Below are 17273 nucleotides of genomic sequence, written 5' to 3'. Positions count from 1 at the left end.
GAGCGTGATCTGTTGGTAAAGGGATCATTGGATCTGGTTGCCTGTAATAGGAAGAGGCTGGACTCCGTGGCCTAGGTGGTTCTATGTTGCCAGCTCTAACCTGAGCCCTAAACCATTTCGCTTGATGGCTGGGGTTTTCAGGGGAGCTAAATGGATTTGGCAATCACCTCTCATTGATCTTCCATGGAAATCAAGCACCTAGCTGCCTTAGCTCCCTGGGGAAATGCCAGCCCCGGTCTATTCAGTTTTACTTTCCATTTCAAAAAGTTCATGGTGAATGTGCATATCAGCCTATACCATCTCCATTACAGATCCCCCATGGTGCCCAGCCCACAGCAGGTAGGAGTCTGTTCCAGCCCCAGCCAGAGAACCGTGGCCCTTCAGTAGACATACTCAGCTACATGATTTGGGGGGTGGGGGGGTTTGGTTCACTGTGTCCAACTGTAGGAGGAAGATAAGATTTGCCAGCCAGGAACAAGGGCAGTAAGCTCCTTCGCCTGGCCTGTGTCCACCAGTGTGACCAATGCCAGACACTTTGCAAGAAATGGCATAATCTCTTAAGTACACTGTGTTATGTACTTTGAATCGGCCGCAATGAGCCAATGGGAATCTTCCTCCCTAAAGCCAGCCAGGGAGTAGTTTCTGAAAAAGCAGGAAAGGCACTGACTGTAATTGCAGGGTGCTTACCACTGCTAGCATCTACACCCACACAGGAACAAGAGCAGGAGCCATCAGAGTCCTGGAGGCCTCATTACAGCCTTCCTCAGTCTCAGCTAGAACCTGACCAACTGGAAAGGCTGGATTTGATTTTGGGAGTGGGACGGCCTGCCACAAGCCAGTCTGAAGCTGTTTTTTTAATTAAAAATCCTCCTCATATGGAGGTGGACAGAAGATAAAGACCACGTCTGTTTCCATCACTGGATGCCAACAAAAGTCAGCATGTCTGTCCTCATCACGTGACAAGACAACTATATATTCAGGGGCGATACACAAGCATGGAAAGCTCCATCACTCTGCACAGAGTGCAGAACAACCAGACAAAAGGGCAGGCAGCTGCTGCGCGTGGGATCAGAGAGCAAGACCCAGTTCTGCTTTCATTTCCTCCTGGGCCAATCAAGAGAAACTCTGAAGACACCTGTGGTTGCCAGTTTCTGCTGGGTTTTTTTATCATAAGACATCAAAAATTGGGTATTTTTCCTACAATCCCAGCTCCTGGAGGCACAGTCTTTCTATAGTGTCAAGCAACCCAAAACATGAATGACACATGCACCTGGAGGTTAGGGGGGCACAGCGACCACCCGCCATGGCAGCGGCGGTGGTGGCAGTGGTGTGGGCATGGCAGCGGGGAGCTCCCACAGGCAGCCACAGTGATGTCAGCAGTGGGAGGAGAGTGGCCAGCACCAGCCAGTGGTTGGCACCACCCACAGATGCCACTGGCAGTCTCAGCGGTGGTCAGCGGTGATCAGGGACCACCTGCAGATGCCGGCGGCGGTGTCAGTGGCGGGGGGTGGTGAGCAGTGACCGCCCACAGGCACCACTGGCAGCATCAGTGGCACTTTTCACAGGGGGGTGCACCGCCAATCTCACAGGATGCACGTGCACTCACATGCACCCCTACACATTGCCAATGACCCAAAATGCACCAGGCAAATCAAGACTTGGAAGCCAACTTCTCCCCAGCCTCAAATGAACTGAGCACCCTTTGGCCACAGTAACTGTGATGCCAGACAATTAGCCGTCCTTTTGGAAAGCACGGGTGTTTCATGCATGTAGTGGCAATGGATGCAGAGAAGTTGCAGCAGATCCTAGTTCACTGCCATCTCACCTATCAGTTCAGGGGTCACGGCTGGGGGAATTCCACACTATGGGGAAAGAAGGAAAAAGGAAGAGAAAGCAAGAGAAGAACAATCCAGAAAGAGGCACAGATTGCTACTGGAACAATTTTTTGGAGCCCGTAGCTGGTGTTGCAATGCAATGCAACCCTCGGGCTGTTCTTAATTTTACAGGCATGGGGCTGAAAAACTGGCCTGGCTTAAACTGGGACGTAGATAAGGGGAACACTGAAGTTCTGGGGATTCTTCTTCCTTCTCCACAGCCATACCTCAGGAACCCCGTCTTGACTGCATATACATTTTAGGCTGGGGGTAGTTTCTCCAGGTTTAAAATACAACAAAATCGTCTCCATCTCTTTGCGGTCGGTTGATGGAACACTAGGTGCACAGGTCTGAGCAACTTCATTTGATGCACATTGGGGCTGTGCAAAATGGCAACGTTTCATTTTGATTTCAGATTCGCCATTTTGAAGGGACAGTGCTTCATTTTGCTGTTTTGAAGCACTGCTCTGTTTCATTTTGCCAAAACTGTTTCACTGTTTCAACACTGTTTCGACTTATGTTGGCATTTCACCCATAGGCTATAATGGGGAATCACAAAAATGCCTATACCTTTGTCATTTTTTGCCTGATTTGGATAAAAGCAGCAGGGATGGTAGCCCCTTCTGGTGCCAGAAAGCCTGCTGAATTTCAAGGAGACAGGTGCAGAGGTTTCTGGGAAACAGCACCTCAAACTGTTCAGAGCAAAACTCATGATATGTGTATGTGTGTTTTCAGGCACAGAGGGATGAAAACAGCAGGCTTGGTAGCCCCTGCTGAGGCCATGAAGCCTGCCAGGTTTCAAGAAGGTAGGTAAAGGGGTTTCTGGGAAATTGCACCTCAAACTGTTCAGAGCAAAACATGAGACGTGTGACTTTGTGTCTGTGCTAAGGCAAAGCAGGATGAAAACAGCAGGGATGGTAGCCCCTTCTGAGGCCATGAAGCCTGTCAGCTTTCAAGAAGATAGGTGCAGGGGTTTCTGGGAAACTGCACTTTGTCACTGAGTAGGGTCCCTGGAGATGGCTGTGATACCCTTCGGGCCCTATGATCATGCCAGCTCCGCCTTGCGGGTGCCTTCTCTTCTCACCTGCCACCATATCTTGTTGGAAAAGATAATAGATAGGGAGGCTGCCCTCAAGCTTCAGCTCAGTAACGGTCCTCATGGACCCCACTAAATCCTTTAGGTTTTTGGACCCTTTGCTAGGACCTGGTCTAAGTAGTTTCCTCAAGGGGGCGCCCTAAACCTTATGGGCTAGATGCGTGGCTCCAACCATCCCTTACCACACCCCATGCCTCTCAGATAGTATATCAATATCATCCCTGTAATGAGTTCTTGGTCTCACTCTACCTTCTATTGCCTCTAAACAACACAGTAGTGTGCCCCAATGAGGCCTCCTTCTCCCCTACAGACTCAGTTCAGTCCACCACTTTAAATAACAACAGGTAAGCAGCACGGTAGCACTAGCATCTCAGGTAGCCAACCTGTCACAGAGCCTTTCTTTCCTTTCCTGCAGGAGCTTCTTCTCCAGCAACTGCCAGAAAACTCTCCCTGTCAGCCCCAGACCTGGGGCTTAGATGTGCTCAGAGCACTGACCGGGGTGCTAGGGGTATAGGTTATCGCCATGTTGGTCTAAGGATGTGGCAGACAAGGTTCTTTGGGTCAATCTGATATCTTTTAGTAGAGCAACTCAATAGTTGGAGAAATATATCTTAGCAAGCTTTCCAGTTGAAAGCCCTTCTTCAGGCTGAGGAAGCACCTGCAGTTTCTGTGTGTGCTCTTCCTGGATGAAAGGGAATAGTAAAGAAGCCAGAGGCTGGCACGCAATGCAGGCAAGAAAGCTAGTCAGTAAAAATGGAAATGGAGGCATTAGGGGGTGAGAGACAGGCTGAGGTAGGGGGAAAAGGGGATGTAAAAGTGGAGAGGTACCTGGGGAGTCAGATGTCTGGCAGGTTGTAGTGTCAGAAGTCCAATGTCTATATTGAGTCCATGAGTTTCTGGGGGAGGAATAAATAGAGGCTCTGTGACAGTTTGGCTACCTGAGATGGTAGTGCTACTGTGCTGCTTACCTGTTGTTATTTAAAGTGGTGGACCTTGCTGAGGCTGGAGGTATGAGGACTAGCAAGTAGGAAGTGAGAGCCTTCCTGATGCTCCTGATACTGCTGGAGGACACAGCTCAGTAAGCTGACAAAGGCACAGCTGACAATGCTCATTTCAAACAATGCTTTTATGCTCCTTCTCCGTTCCTTCCCCGGAGCCCTGGGATTGGAAGGGACCTCAGGGAAAGATCACAGGCACTGGCCAGCTACACAATCAATATGACAGCAGTCCTTCCCCTCTCTTCCCCGTCCCTCTCCTTAGTTCTCATTTCCCTGCAAGCCTGGCTTTGAAACTCAAAACTCTTCAAGATTTTCGAAACATTTCAAGTGCCCTCGTTTCATTTTGAAGCTGTTTTGAAGCCTGGTGTTTCACTTTGGTTTCAGGGTTTCAAGCTCAAAACACATCAAAACACCTTTGAAATGAAAAGTCCATCGAAATTTTGCACAGCCCTAGTGCACATCTTTTTGGTTTTGTTCACTGGAGTGGAAGAAGGGGTTCTCTGCAAATGTCACCACAGCTACCAATTTTCCCCCTCCTATTTATCACCAGGAATTCTGGAAAAGAGCCTAGGAATCAGGTAGCAAGAGCAAGAGGAAAGGAACCCCCTATGGTGCCATGATGAGGGTTAAATTCAGGTGGATTCTCAACAATCAATAAGGAAGGTTTATTTGGCGCAGCGTTTCCCCACAGGACACTAGAGCATGCACTGAGCTTCCCTCAGCACTACAATTCCACCTTTAGCACTCCTGGGAGCCTTTGGGACTTTTTTCAGTCCCTAAAACAGGTGAAAATCCCCCCTTTGTTTCCCTTCCTGCTGAGCTGGGGAGGAGACCGTGGCAACAGCAAAGTGGGAGTGATTCCCCGCCCCCATCCTACTTGGTTCCCCAACAGAAGGTGGAGGAAAAGGGAACCCCCGCTCATTCCTATTGCCACTGTCTGCTCCCCAGTGAACCCAGCCCTGTGCAGGAATGGCCCTAGTGCTTCCCCTGCCTCTGGGACAGCAGGGACAGCAGCAGCAGCAGGTGTGGGAAGAGGAGAGGGCAGGCCTCTGAGCAGAAAGGAGAAGGAAGAGAGGATTTTTACTTGCTTTGAGGACTTTTAAATGTCCCTGGAGGCTACTGTGGTGCAGTACAATCCAAAAAGGTGTGTGGGGGGGTAGAGTCATGGCATTGCACCCCACACTGGATCTGCCCCTGGGCAGAACAATTTGAACATGCAGCTGGTGCTCATCTGAAACATCCCCCTTCTGAAAGGGCTCCAAGTCTCCATGTGTCCATGTGGCGGGCCAGTAGGGGGCGCTCCTGCGTTGAGCCGCCCACCTCCCTGCGCCCGACCACCTTCCAGACTCTGAATGCCTCCCTGGGGGCGCCTTATGCTTGGCCGACCTCTCTCCCAGGGCACACTCACTAGTCTGGGGGTAACGTCGCCGCCACCACCCCGAGAATCGACTGTCTCGGCCCTGTGTCCTCGGGGAAACACAGGCCTAATAGTCCGACGGGTACTCGACCCGGTACAGGCACTTGGGGCACTTCCCCAAGTCAAGGGGCAAGAAGTAAAGTCTCCCTTAGTCCGCAGACCTAAGGGGTCTCTTAGGCATAATTTAGACCTACCCCTCAATAAGTCTCCCACACCGGTCAAAAAGGAGAACTTTATTGATTACAAGGGGTAGGGTAAACTAGGGTACAGGATTGAGCAATATCTTAGAAATCCTAAAGAGCAAACAGTGTGGCTGAGGTAGCCTTTTGATCACGCATCTGTGTTACTGCCAGCTAGATATCTAACCAGATCTCAAGTAGCTTACTCACAAGCATCTTCCAGAGGCAGGTTGAGTTTCCCCTCTGGAGTCTGGGGTGAGAGAGAGAGCTAGGTCTGGATGGTAAGGCTTCTCTGTCTCCCCTGCTTTGCTGCTGCTTCACCTCATGGCTGAAGAGAGTGACCCTCCTTCCCCCCCCCCCAACCTATATAGCCCCTGTGACCTCATTCACCTGGCCCAGTGGAGGTCAGCCCCAGTTGGCTGTCAGCCAACCAATTTGTAATACATCACCTGTTACCGGGCAGATTCCAGCTCCCCAGGTAGATGCCCCTCACCCAGGTGGCTGATGCCAGGCACGTGGGCAGAGGGAGCAGGTTTCCCCCTCCCTCGGGAATGCAGCCAGCTCAGGTTACCTAAAGAGACAGGCTGAGGTGTGAATCCTCTGTGCTGGCCCCTCTAATCACATAGTCACAGGGCAGAGATTTTGGGGAGAAACCAAGGTGGCTTTCTGCCACAGTCCACACCTGAAGAACCGTTCCTGCACCTGCTGCATAAATAGCCACTGTACAGGTGGCTTTTGTCCACTTGGTGGTGGCAGCCACTGGGCATCTGAGTCTTTCCATCAGGGTGGTTATTGGCCATTGCGAGATCAGCCATTTGGTGGCAAGAAAAGCCATGTGTCATCCACATGTACTGTGTTTGTGCAGTGCCTCCAGCTCATAGGCAGGAGTGCACTTGTGGGCTCACACCCATGGTATGGCTTAGCCAATGCTAATGCAACTCAGCAAGCCAGGCCAGATACATGTGGCAAGAGCCAGCTCACGGTGCTGGAGGGCACAGTTTATCTGGAGACAGTGGGAAATGAGGAACAACAAATAAATGACTCATCAATGCCAACCAAGCAAATCCTTGAGCAAATAAAATTGGGAATTTGCTTGCTTCACCGACTCATAGAACATGAAGGTCAGAAGGGAGCTCAGGAGGTCACAACTAGTCCAACCCCCTGCTCCAAGCAGGACTAGTCCCAGCTACATCATCCCAGCCAAGGCTTTTTCTACCCGGGTCTTAAAAACCTCCAAGGATGGAGAGTCCACCACCTCTCCGGGTGACCTGTCACAGTGCTTTACCACCCTCCGAGTGAGAAAATTCTTCCCAATATCCAACCGCAACTTCTCTTGCTGCAATGTGAGCTCATTGCTCCTTGTTCTGTCATCTGCCCCCACTGAGAACAGCCCAGCTCCGTCCTCTGCAACCTCTGCTCAGATAGTTGAAGGATGCTATTAAATCCCGCCCCCCTTAGTCTTCTGCAGACTAAATAAACCCAATTCCCACAGCCTCTGCTTCCAAGTCAAATTCTCTTCTCCATTCTCCTTTAAGTTTACCCATTTCCAGCATTCCCTGGGCTAGAAAGAGCAGGGCAGGTTCTCACACATCGCTCTTCTGAGGTTAGCTGATAAGCACTGAGCTATCATACCCAACCCCCTCACCCAAGGCACATGGGTGACTGTGGTGAAGAGAACTCACTGGGAAGTACAGTTGCTTTTAAGAGGTTGGCCAGGATTTTAAGAGCTGAGTAGGGGATGTGAGTGGCATGGATGTGTTTAGTTCCCCTCTTCTCCTACAGCCAGTAGTGCTGCTTGGGGTGAACAAGCCCAGGCGGCCACTAAGTAGAGGTGCCGAAATTGTTCCTCCAACCCCACTGGGTCCACACCGCAGCAGCAGAGGACTCCTACGATGTTCCTGAGTGCGTGAGTGCATGAACACACAGCCACTGCAGAAGCAATAGCCAAGGTGGGCAGACCATGATGTTTTGAGTCCCGGGCACAGGTAAGACTCCCACTATTCCCCACAGTCTCAAAACCTCCACCTCTCTACCACTCAGCTGCACCTTCCTGCCCTGCTCTCTCACTGGGTCTGTCCAGGGCTCACACCCTGGTCGTGACGCTTCTGCCTACCTCCCCTGTGACTTCCCCGGGACTCCACAAGTTGAATGCACTCCAGGCAAAGCACTTTCTTCCCACCTCGCCTTTCATCCGCCAGGAAGAGAGAGCCTTTGATCACCTATTGTTCTGGACAGTGTCATCTTAGCCGACATGTTGGGGTAAAACCTTGGATCATGAGCACTAAAGCCATGAACCACTGGATGGCAATGACACGTGTTTGTTTAATTATTATTGTTGTTGTTATGATGATGACGATGATGACAGCAATGCTGGTGATGGATCCCAATCTCCTGCCCCAGTGTTCCTGTCCATAAGTTAGGGGTGTTTCATCTTGAGCAGAAGATCAGACAAAGCCTTCTGTTGTTTGCTATTGTGCCCCTTTGCTGTCTGCATAGGACAGATCGGGCCATCCCAATATGACAAAAGGAATGAATACTCCTCTGATCTCAGCTGTAGAAAGACACGCAAGCCTGCAGCCCACTTCAGCCTCCCCAGACCCTCCATCACTGACCTGAGGGTGGCTGTTCTCAGACAGCAAACTTTTAAAAAACCCATTTGAATGGGAAACCGCAGAATAAGACACCACTCACAGACTGGATTGTGTTACGTATGATTTATTTGGGGATTGGGGGCAGGGCTATGGATAATGGTAGCAGGGACTATAGATTCTTATCCCGGTTCCTGAGTTAGTTTTGGTGACTCCTTTCTTCCTCCGGGTTTATTGCTTGTTTGTGTCTCTCTCCCAGCACTGCCCCATCCCACCCTCCTCCCTGTCTTTCTCTCCCCTCCTTTCTTGTCTTTTGCATTCTAATTTCTCTCTCCTTATACCCTGCTTTCTGCATATCTTTTCACAGCACCTGATGAAGTGAAGTTCTGCTTGTGTTATATATGTATAAATACACGCATGCGCACGCACACATACACACACACACACGGGGACAGAGTTGGGGACATCATGGAGGCCCCTCCCGATGACTGTTGGGAGATGTAACTTGCACAAGAGAGCTCTGGAATGGGCTCCCAAGTGAGGCGGTGCTCTCTCCTACTTTGGGGGTCTTCAAGAGGAGGCTGGACAGATATTTGGCTGGGGTGCTTTGACCCCAGCACCTGTTTCTGCCCAGGGCAGGGGGTTGGACCTGATGATCTGTTTAGGTCCCTTCTGACCCTAAGCACTATGATATGATATGATATGATTTCTGGGTATCTATCTATCTATCTATCTATCTATCTATATACACACACACACACACTTTGGTTAGCCTATAAGGTGCAAATCTACTCTGCCTTCTACTTGACCTCCGATTAACATGGTTAACTATGTCTCTCTCTCTCATTTCTTTCTATAAGTCACCGTTAACAGATGCAGTCTTAGGCTACCTGGCCCAAAATTTTAGAAGCCAGGATTGCATTAGGTATTTTATTATGTGGCTGATATTTGTATTGCCTGGCACTTGCTACACCTCTTCCATCCTTCCACGCATCCAGCCATCCTCTACACCATAGAATCAGAGCATCTATTATTATTTTTGCTGTGGGTCCTGGCTATAATAACAGGTCAGAGTCCTACATAGCTACATGCTCATTGCAGCCCATGGAAGTCAATAGGAAAATTACTATCAGCTGATGAGGCTTCTATGTCCATACTAATCCAAATGGCACTGTGCAATAGCTTTTGAAATCTATGGTTGTCCTTACATCTCTTACATACATTCAGTGAAACCATTCCCACCTTGTTTTTAACTGTGAATCCAAGTGGAAGTAGTTGGCTGAGTTCTAGCTGCACCGCCCTACTTAATACAGCAACCTATATCTTGGAGCCTTGCAATAAAAATGCATGGACCAGGGATGAGTGACCTGGGCCCAAAGTCTACCCCACCTATTGGACATGCAAATGCATTTAGTCACCTAAAGGCATTCTCTTTCACTTTGCTCGAGTTCCTGAAAAACAGCTAATGCAAAAGGTGAGCAGGTCCTTCTCTGCCCTGCTGCTTTTTTTTGTGGCTCGGTCTCAAGGGTCAGATGATGGCACGTTACAGCAATACATTTCAGGATTCAAACAAGGTGCAGTAGGATTTGCACACTGGTGCCTAAGTCAACTCAGATACCCAAGAGGTGGAGAAGACCTTGGGCCCCAAAGCTGCTTCTGAGAGAAAAAGGCCAGTTAATTACAGATGTTAACAGGAGTTCAGGTCACATAACCTGCCAGGCGAAGGAAAGCAATGCACGTCAGCTATGAAATACAAGTTAGACTTCTAGAAATTTGCAGTCAGCAGGATCCAGAGCCAGAATATCATTTATGCTGGAAGTCCCATTGCAGAGCTAGACCGTAAGTAACACTTAGGGCCTGTCTGCACCACCTGAGGAACCCCCAAAGGAGGCATGTTCACTCTCCTTCAAAATAGGATGTCATGTAGCCACTTTGATTCAGCGCTGGGGGGTCTCATGGTCCTGTGTTGGGGGACAGGGAGCACCCAGCACACATGCAGAGCTCCACTGCAGTGCTTCGTATCATGGCCCTTCAGCAGTGTGGACACAGACCTTTGTGAAGATGCCAATTCAGTGTCTAATCTCTGGTGATTAAGTGCTATTTCTTTATGATGCAGCCTGACTAATGAATTCATGCCTCCCTTTTGGGGGAATACACTATGATCGCATTTAGGCATCGAACAACTCCATGCAAATCAGCAACGCCCAGTAAATTATGGGTAAAACTACATCATCGTTCATGTACAAGAAGCTGGATTCCTTTTAACCCATCCAAAAAAACCCCCAACCAACAACAACCCACTCTGCTTTTTCATCCCTCTAAGTCTCCTGGAGCTGCGCTTATATTATTAACCTACTTAGTTCTTTAAGACCCTAACCGGGTCCTGTGAAGGTTGATTTAACTCTCAGGAAGAGATGGCCACTCACCTGCTTTCTTCTACTTCCAAGGCTGTCCTGTATGTGGCAAATCTCAATATCCAGAGCCAGCTTCACGTTCAGCAGCTCCAGGTAGTCATGTAGCAAGTGAGCCAGCTCATTCTTGGACTGCAGGAGGGCATGCTGGAGGTCAGTGAGGTTTTCCTGGGCATCTTCAAGGGCACAATCACTACTCCACATTAGCAATGGCTGTCTGCAGACCTGCAACCTGGAAGGAAAAAAATATGAACTATATATAAGAGGTAGTCTCCGCCAAAGAACCTGGTTGTTCAGCATTGTGTTTGAGATTCATACCCTTCTATATTCCCCCAGGGGGATTCAATTGTCGGGACTATCAAAAGGCTCCCAAGCAACCCTTGGAGCCTCGAACTGGTAGCTATTAGGGAAATAAATTCACCAGGAAAAATGTCATTTCTAAGGGTTCTGGGTTTGTGGTTATGTATCCATGCTAGCCAGCAAATGGCTTTCCCCTCTCTCACCACCTTGGCCTTCTCCCTTCCTTATGAATGTGTATCAATGCTGATGAATCGGATGTTTCTAATGTTATAAGGGTCCACCTTAAAACTTTTCCTTGGTTCTCACTTCAGCCATACAGAAATTATTCCCAGTTTTGGGATATGATTCTAATTGGTTGGTGTTGAATTGACATTGGTGCTTTTATAACATTTCACCAGTAGCTGACAGTTGTGTACCATCTTGGACTGTAAAAAATCGGAGGCACATCTATTCCAGGGGAACTTTCCAGAGCCCTAAAGCAGCAGTGGAGTTTTAAACAAGGGTGTAAACTGCACTCAGAAATACAGATGTGAAGCATGACATGTGGATAGCAGGTTGAGGAACTTTTCAAAACCTTGACAACAGTTGTCTCAGGCTGTCTGATGCCAAACATTTCATCGTCCCATTTGGGAACAGAGAGCACATCAGTCATCACTGCCACTGGCTAAATCCCAGACGAGAGCCCCACAATGAGTGCTGTCAGGTGAAAAAACAATCCTGTATGTCACACCTGCTTTTTGGCTTTGTCCACTTCAGCTGTTAGTCTTGTGGATCACCCAGGTCAGCTCTTGGATTTCTTGCTGGGTGTTACTCAGGTCATTGTGGTGCTGCCCACGGGTGCTCTGCAGCTCCTGGTACTGATATCCCAAAAGAAAACAATTATTATCAGGGTCATATAGCATTGAAGTATGCAGTGGCCTCCCAGGGTAAGTGTATTGCCGTGGGAATACTCACCTTGGTTTCATACAGAGCATTTGCTTCAGCTTTGCTCCTCTGAGCAATCTCCTCATACTGACATCTGGCCACGTTAATGATGCCCTCCATATCCAGTACTCAGTGGTTTTCCATAGAAAGGATGACACTGGTTTCATGACTTGCCCTCTGCAATTGCTCCAGCTCCTACAAAGTCACAAAACATTGCAGCATATTAACATTTTCAGTGCTTCCCCCCTTCTGGATGTTTGTATTCGCACTACCAGGGAGAGAAGGGATAGAAGTCAGACTCAAGGCATCTTGCTTATAAAAGACAGGGTAAACGTGCACCTCGTAGACTAATCAATGTAGGGGGCTGGGGGTGGTTGAATGTGTACCTATACACAGAGACAGAGAGAGAGACAGAGAGAAGGAGCAAAAGCTTTCATGGGCTATATATTACGATGATTAGTCTATACAGTGCAAATCTACCCTGCCACCCTGCCTTCTACTTGACTTCAGATTAACATGGCTAATTACATCTCTCATGTCGATAAAATACGACTAATCTCCTTAGAAAAGTCTATATGCCTCTATTTTCTCTCTCACTCTTGTCTACTAAGAAAATAAGCTCATTTGTCTAACCTCGGTCAGGGCCCCTGGGTCTAACTGTAACCTGGGGCGTTTGTACACACCACGGGGATTGACTTCGGTTTAATTCTCCCTAAATTGAAGCACTGGGTCTTTAAAAATACCGCTTCAATTTAGGACAAAGTAAACCCCCATGGCGTGTACACAAGGGTCAGGCCCAACCCTTATCTGCCTCTCTGGTGGCAGGAAGGGGAAGGTGAGCTGCTGGTGGGCCAAGAGGTCCCCGAGCTGCAGAGTGGGGGGAAGTGTCTGATGCTTCCCTCCATGGCAGTGGCAGTGCCCCCCAGGCAGCACCTGGCTGCAAGCACCCGGCCTGAGTGGTCCCAGAGGGCACCACAGCTGCGGAGGGAAGCATCAGGCCCCCACGCAGCTCAGGCAGGCAGGCAGGCGCCAGGGAGAAAAACAAAAAGATCAGGCTCACCACCTTTTTTTTTCCTTCAGTGGAGCCTGCCTGCACAGGCTGCCGCCGGGTTGCCTGCATAGGCTGCCTGCACAGCCCCTGAGATGCATGGGACCTGGCGCTTTCCCCCACAGCAAACTAAACTGCCTTGGAGATGTTTTATTTTGCTGCACCCCAAAGTCACTTAAGGCGCATTACACCACCGACAAGTGCAAACAGCCCGCCATTAAAGCGCATTACGCTGATGATACGTGCAAACAGCTGCACCATTAAAGCAGTGCAAAAGGGCATTGAGTGACTTTAAAGGTCAATTTTGTGGCATGTACAAATGGTCATGAATTGTTATAGTACATGCGATTTACTATAAAGGTCTATAAAGAGCTTCTTCTGAGATACGTGTTTAGAGACTCTACTTAATGAAATAGTTTCTACTATCCAGTCATTTGAAAAGCAGGGCGGATTCCAAGGAAATGCAGGCACTGCATTCCCATGTGAATGGGATGGGAGAATACTTACTTAGCTCTAGCTCCTGTCTCAATACATCCACCGTGGTCTCCAGCTCCACCTCGGATATATATGTGCAGTCCACACCCAAAAAAGAGGCCACAGACATTCACAATTCATATATAGTTATTCAAGATCTACCAACGTATCATTCATGAGCTCATGAAAAAGAATTAGATAATCTTGAAGGCTCTGTCTTTGACGGGGGCAGGAAATTATGAGGAATTTTGGTTCTAATCTCTAATCATTTTTTAATATATTTTAACCTGCCATCCTTAAATTTTCTATCACCCTTTATTCATTTCTACTGACTCTAAGAAAAAAATTCAGAGTGCCAAACCCCCTCCTATCTGCCCACCCATGGGAAGGACAATTTGGGGGACGATTCCAAGAATCTCAGGAAACACATCTTGGGTTGCTCACCAGCTCTAATTTCATGCTTTTGAAATGAGAGCCACCCACCTTCTTGACTGCCACAAATTCATTCTCTGCTGCTGTGCGCAGGTTCGTTTCCTCCTCATATTTTTTTGGAACATGGAGAAGAGACACATATGAATCCGTCCTTGTCCTGCCATTCTTCCCAAGCATATCGAAGCAAGGAGCTCGTATCTCTTTGCAAAGCTCCCGAGGCACGACTGAGACCAAAAGGCCATAATCTAGTGAAAATGGAATAGGATGCAGCAGAATCATCCTTCTGGTTACCATCCTCAAATCAATGAGACTTCAGGGATTTGAGCTCCAGTCATAGCCTGAACATTGCCTGAGCCACTGACTTAGCATCCATGTGATTCATTGCCACACCTGAAAAATTAAGATGATCTGGTTTCCTTCCCCCCGCTCCATGCTTTGACTATTTAGGTACTGAACTCTTTTGGGGCAAGGCTTGTGCTTTGGTATGTGCATGTCTGGTGCCTAGAACTGTCATCCCATGATCTTGGTAAGGGCCCCGAGGTACTACTATATCATAAAGAATATTAAAAAGAGCGGTGAGAGCCACTAGATGATTCTGGTGATACCTGTGGGTTCCATTTTCTGTTGCCCCTTTTTTCCCGAAAGGAAATTATGAAGGAAATAATAATGAGCCCCCATGATGCTTTGGCACGTCTAAAGTTCAGAGGGGGTTTCTTGTCGCAAGAAATCTCACTTACTTGCATTTGAAGTCCTCCAGGAGTTCTTTCAGTCCGGCCTGCTCCGATTCCAGCTGTCCTCTCTCATTCACCAGGACCTCCACCTGCCTCTTCAGGTTTGCAATGAAGTTCTCAAAAAGAGGTTCAAGATTTCTATACCCTGGCAGGCCTTGTTGCTGTAGAGGCTCCACTTGATCTCCAGCACCTTCTTCTATTGCTCTAGGTACTGGACCTGAAATGCCAGGGCCAGCCATCCTTCAAACCCTTGTTCATTAGCCACAAAAGAGGCACGGAGGACAACACAGAAACTGCCCACTTAAAACTCTTTGCCTTGAGGTCATGAATCAGATGGACAGTTGTCACTGCAAAGTCAGGAGCTGCTCGTTTGACATAGGAAAGGCCATGAAAGGAGGAAAAGTAGAGGGTTACCCTTTGGTTGGTAAATACAAACCATCTTATTAGCCACAATATTGAATGGAGCAATTGTAAAGATGAAAATAAGGTTTGGAAGAAGGAAGGCTATTCATGTGAAGGGCAGTTTCACTGGATACTTCACAACAGAAATCATACGTTGCCATAAATCATGGCAACATAAATCATCTCTAAGGTTCATATGACTAAGATTCATAGCTGTGCTCAATTAAAGGGTTGGGTGAGAGGGGCTCCGCAGCGCTAATCCCAGTGACACTAATCCTAGAGTAAAATGAATAAAGCTAAAATAATCTACCCTATAACGGTCAACAGATGCAGTGACAAAAGGTCTGTGAACCACATATTGTCCTATAAGTCCTTCAGGTCCAAAACTTTAGAAAAGGAACATTATTTTGTGCTGAAAGACATTTATTAACTTTTTTTCCTGAAAGCAATCAAATGAATAATCTCACCTTGGCAGTAAAGGAGGCAAACTTGTTGTCGAGGTTCGTTATCTGTTCCTGCTCCTCTGCCTTTACCTGTGGGAGATCTGGATGGATTTGGATGTGAAGTGGCTTCAGGAGGTTTGGGTTGACCGTGACTCCATGGATACCTCTGCTACCATCATAACCTCCACCAAATTGCCCAATGCCACCTCCAGCGAGACCTCCCCCAGCTACCATAGATGCCACCACCAAGACTCTGGCCACTGAAACCTTCAGATCCACCCCCATGACTACCAAAGCTTTGGCTACTGAAGCCTCCACTTCCAAAAGCTCCACTTCCGTAACCTTTGCCACATCCAGCACCATAATTTCCACAGCTCAGGCTCCCACCACTGAAACCCCAGCCACAATGTCCACCACCAAATCCTCTGAAGCCGCCACTGGAAATGCTTCTGGTTCCACCAATATTATAGAGGCTTCTGCTGCTGTAGCCACCTCCGCCTCCTCCAGCATGGGCAACGGAGGCTGAGCGGCTACCACCTCGGTATCCACTGCAGATAGCGGAGGCAGAAGCGAAGTTCGTCCTTCCAGTAAAAGACCTAGAACTGAAACATTGCTGGACCGTGGCGGATTTGTTTAAAGGGGGAACAAGGAAAGTCAAAGCAAAGCTGCGTGGAGGAGAAACGGAAGAGGAGAGTGAAGGAGAATCAATCCTCTCTGCTGTGACCCTTTATATCTGCCTGAGATGCTGGGCTTGGTCGCACGATAACGATCAGATTAATTTAAGGCATTCGTTAGTTTGATTTACCTTGAGGCCTGAAATGTTTTTTCAAGAAGGGAAAACATCAAAGGCAACACGATGAAGACTTACAAAGTAATCCTAGATGCCAATGTTGCTCTGCTCACAAGCCTGCCTAGGATGAACTTTTGATACCTAATTAACCGACTGTCAAAGAGTAATTAAGCTGCAAGAAACTGGTTCTGAAAGGATCTCTGTATTAGCCAGAAAATAAGTTTCACCACCTCCGTGTTTACCTTGCACGCAGGGGAAAGAACATACGATAAAATTGTATTTTGTAGCTTCAGCTTTTCACAAGCCGCCGCCTGGCAGCTAGTATGGCTATTTGATGCCGACTACCAGAATGCAGCCAAGAAGGCAGAGGTGGGGCAGGAAAAAAGGAGCAAAAGCAAACCGGGTGGCATTGTGGAGCATTAGGGAAATCACTCTCAACGGTATTTTTTTAAGCCGGTGGTCTTGAGAGGAACCAGCCATGGGACCAGTTTGAGAGGCTCACATTTGGGAATCTCAATATTGTTTCAGCAACCTCCAGGCAACATAAAAGAAATGAAATAAAAACACCTAAAACCGGACACTGCCTGGATTTCATTCGGGAAAGGAATGAACTGCAACCTGAGACTGCGGCTTAACATCAGACTATGCAACTTCCACCATAGATCACTTGCTTTTGGCCTCAACTGCACCTGCTGCTCATTAGGTGACCCTCAACAACATCTGGCAAAACTTCCTTCATCACATCTGAGGTTGAGGGCCTACCTCAGGGATGCCCAAGTAGAAGGAAAAGTATCATGAGAGAAATGCAACGGGAATGAGAAATGTAGCTCCCTGTCCTGCTTTTCTTTGTCATGGGACACCTGAGATGTGGAAGGTCCGTGCCTGGTTGGCCTTGGTGGATTGAAATATAGAGCACCTTGTGAATCGCTTCTGACCCACCTGGATGGGAGCAGCACAGCTGTATTCTTGGTTCCTCTAAGAGGTTTCATGAGTATAGAAGAAACCTACCTGCTCCTCCTGGTACAATGTGAGTGTTTTACAGTTCTTCCAGACCTTTCTCCATCCATTATAATCAGACCTTTCTCCCTTTTCCAACAGGGACTTACAAAGCTGCCAAACAGCTCTGCAGTCCCCCAACACACACCAGTGTCTTGCTTTCAGAGAAG

The 17273-nt window shown here is 48.2% G+C and overlaps 1 pseudogene; it reads right to left on the bottom strand.

Annotated features, from left to right (window-relative positions):
* Positions 1–1442: 1442 nt before the first annotated feature.
* LOC149860899 (keratin, type II cytoskeletal 6A-like) lies at positions 1443–15680 on the bottom strand (annotated as a pseudogene).
* Between the last annotated feature and the right edge of the window lie 1593 nt (positions 15681–17273).

This window comes from Crocodylus siamensis, chromosome 6 (assembly GCF_052110815.1).
Source record: "Crocodylus siamensis isolate JL-2025a chromosome 6, ASM5211081v1, whole genome shotgun sequence".
NCBI classification, from domain to species: domain Eukaryota; kingdom Metazoa; phylum Chordata; order Crocodylia; family Crocodylidae; genus Crocodylus; species Crocodylus siamensis.
Note: the sequence above shows the minus strand (reverse complement) of the source record. Positions and strands in the feature narration are given on the sequence as shown.